The following is a 3,558-nucleotide window of genomic DNA, read 5'->3' as shown; positions in this document are numbered from 1 at the left end:
CCCACGTGCCCCCACACCAAGCTTATTAAAGTTAAACTTGTCCTTTGATGCCATGATTTGGCACCACCATCCGCTGTGACTGATATGCCTGGATCATAGCTCACTGTGCCACGTTGCTGATACTGGATAAACCAGGACCAAGACTTGGCACTGCATCACATGGTGTGGTCACCTTGGCTCAATGCTGGGTAGTTCTTGCTTACACCAGCCATGCATCTTCCTTAAATTTTAGTTCCTTGCTCTCCTCTCTTGAGAAGGAGGTAATTTTATGACCATTAGGATATTGTATTTTGGTCAGAAAGATAAAAGGTCATCTTGACCTACAGGATGAGCTAGGGGAGGCAAGGCATTTGCTTGCTCAAGTGTGTATTTGGGTCTGACAGGAGAAACTTGAAGAGATGGCTGTTTTCTATTGATGGTTCTTATATATTCTCTCTATAAAAGGGAGTATTTTCCGTATGTCCAGAAGTGTTATTTTATTCTCAGAATTACCCTGATTTAGTCATTCAAAAGCATTGTCTTCTACATACTAAGCTCCTAAGGTTGGGGTAAAAAAAGACCTGAGTTCAAATTCTGACCCTGCCACATACTGTGTGACTCTGAACAAATAACTTAGCTTCCATATTAGTAATAAAATAATATAATACAGACTATTAATGTGATTAATACTATATAATTATACAATATACAACAAAATAATAAAACATCATATCATATTATAATGTAGTAGTAGTAGCAGTAGTAGTAATTGCAGCAGCAGGAGCAGCAGTAGTGTTAGTAATAACAGTTATGATTCACTCTTATGAGGCTAAGTGCTTTGTATGGATTCTTTTATTTAATTCTCACAACTGTAAGAAATAGCTTATACTTTCTCACTTTACAGATAAAGATATGAGGCAAAATGGGTTATTTAATTTGCTTATAAACTTTATTTTTCTTTCCTACAAAGTGGAGATAATTGTGCTACTTACCTCATAGAGTTGCTATAGAGATTAAATTGCACTATGTTTCAGGTTTTCTTTATATATATAATAAGTGCTCAACAAGTGACATTGTTAGGTAGTATTAGTTTACCCAATCTTTTTTTTTTTAAAGATTTTATTTATTCATGAGACACACACACACACACACACACACACAGAGAGAGAGAGAGAGAGAGAGAGAGGCAGAGACACAGGCAGAGAGAGAAGCAGGCTCCATGCAGGGAGCCCGACGTGGGACTAGATCCCTGGTCTCCAGGACCACACCCTGAGCTGAAGGCAGCCTTAAACCGCTGGGCCACTTGGGCTTCCCCTTAAGATTTTATTTTTAAGTAATCTCTACACCCAATGTGAGGCTCCAACTCACAACCTCGAGATCAAGAATTGCAAACTCCATTCACTGACCATCCAGGCACCCCCAAGAGCTCTATTCTTGTAACCTAATTATATCCAAAGCCCCCACCACTAAATGTCATCGTATTGGGGCATTAGAGCTCAACATATGAATTTTGGCAGGGGGTGGGGGGCATAAACATGGTCTACAAAGCTAAATTTTCAGTATGAAATTTCTCTAGTCTTGGGTTACTTACACAAAAAAATCCCACATAAACTGACTGGCTGCTATATCCAACGTCAAAACTTCATTTAAGAAGAGAGTAGGAGTGAAATTCATGGTCTTTTTTTAAGCCATCTGTCTACTATTTACTGAGTAGCAATTGAACCCATCTTTTGTGAACAAAGATTTCCCTTGCGGGTGGAAAAGCTCCCTGTAGCCTTGGATGTGAGCGCCACCTGCTGCATGCTGTGCACAAAGCCTTTTCTGTACCTCAACCCAAGAACGGCGAATCATTTCAATTGTTTTGTTTTGTTTAAAATAGTTTTTTATTGCCCAGAAAATTTTTTCTTGTGTCTTATTTTGTTTGTTTGTTTTCTTTTTTAACAACTATAAATTCAAGCTTAGGGAAGCTTGCTTTGTCTTGGGAAAAAAAACAGTAACAAGAAAGCTGTTCTATCATTTGCTAACCTGATCTCATCTTAAAACAGAGATGGTAGTCATCTTGCAAGAGTAAAATTTATACCATGAACGATGCAGGTCTAAGCCTGGTGGCACTAAAAGGAGACAATAGCATTGTTGACAAAATTATAATGTGCTGGTGGCATTTGAGGAAAAGAAGCTCTTGCAAATAACAGTAAACTCTGTTAGGAAATTCTAGTGTCTTACAGGCCAAAAAGGGAATGAGGTTAGTAAAATGCCTCAACAGAGATGAATAAAATACTGGATTTGAGAGTTGCTGGAACTTGGATATGTAAAATTAGGGTGGTAGGTTGGGTCATGCTTACAGTGGTCTCAAGTTCAAAGAAACTACTGTGACAATATACCACTTCATGGCCACACGCTTTTCCTGGGCTGTTCTTTCCTTTCCTTCAGTAGGTGCTGGCAGAAAGTGTGCTCAGTCGCTTTCCAATATAGATGCCTAGCCCCAAAGCCAAAACATGAGAGAGGAAGAGAGACGGAATGAACACCTTAAGGAATCCTGCGGAGAAAATATCCCCTTTCTTCATGGCCCCACTTTTCCTCTGCTTAAAGAGACGGAGCATTTGGAGTGTCTGAAGTGGAACTCCTTAGGTGGAATGTTTTCAGGTCTACTGGACCAGTCGGACACCCAGTCTATACTTTTCTTCAAAGCATCGACTTCTTTCTCTCTTTCTGCAGCTTCTTCTTCTGACTGAGAGCTATGGTCCCTGCTGGTGTGCATCTCCACATCAGACATAGTCTGCCCATCCTCTTGTGGGGAAGGGCTGCCGCAGTGAGAACTGGCTCTTGAACTACTCTGTCCTGATTCATGCTGTGCATCCAAAAGAATTTTCTCCATGTCTCCATTGTGGATAGAGGATGAAGAAGGTACATGTTCTAGCCCCCCATTTTTCCCATTGCCATTATCATTGCCATTGCTGCTGTTCATGGGTAACTTCACCCAGGAACTGTTGAGCCTGGCTGGCAGGGGCAAAGGCTGTTCACCTTCCTCTCAGTTGTTGTTGTTGTTGTTGTTGTTGTTGGGGGGCGATGTGGCGGCTGCTCTAAATGAGACGACACTGTTGGGCTGCTGAAAGAACTATGGCCGCAGCAGGACCATCTCTGGTTCTTGGGCAGCAACACCCATTTCAGTTCTTAATGGGAAAATGCCCAGGTAACACCCCTTTTGATTTTAGGTCACATGGCCAGCTGTAATACCTAATGAGTAATGTAATCTTTGGGCAAATGTGCAGATTTTATAAGAAAAACACTGGAAACAAATCCAATGCAAAATATTCCACTGAGCTATTGTTTATAAGCTTGCGAGTGCCAAGAATATAGTAAATAGTTCTCTGTTTATATTATGAGCTCACTGAGTTTTACACATTGGTGACATAGGCAGTTGGTGGGTGGCTTTTTACCTTAAGGAGCCTGTACCTATATCTTGCAGAAGGGTAGGAAATTAGGGACCCCTTGGCTATGATCACGTGTTGGCTTCAATACTAAATATGTAATCTCATCAATTTTAGTTTTGGTGCTATATTCCCTGTTTGGGACTTTGGG

The 3,558-nt window shown here is 40.8% G+C and overlaps 1 pseudogene; it reads right to left on the bottom strand.

Annotated features, from left to right (window-relative positions):
* Positions 1 to 2,364: 2,364 nt before the first annotated feature.
* On the bottom strand, positions 2,365 to 3,019 carry LOC140639415 (BCL2/adenovirus E1B 19 kDa protein-interacting protein 3-like pseudogene; annotated as a pseudogene).
* Between the last annotated feature and the right edge of the window lie 539 nt (positions 3,020 to 3,558).

Source organism: Canis lupus, chromosome 9 (genome assembly GCF_048164855.1).
Source record: "Canis lupus baileyi chromosome 9, mCanLup2.hap1, whole genome shotgun sequence".
In the NCBI taxonomy this organism is placed as follows: Eukaryota; Metazoa; Chordata; class Mammalia; order Carnivora; family Canidae; genus Canis; species Canis lupus.
The sequence above is the reverse complement of the archived record's forward strand: the minus strand, read 5'-3'. Positions and strand labels throughout refer to the sequence as shown.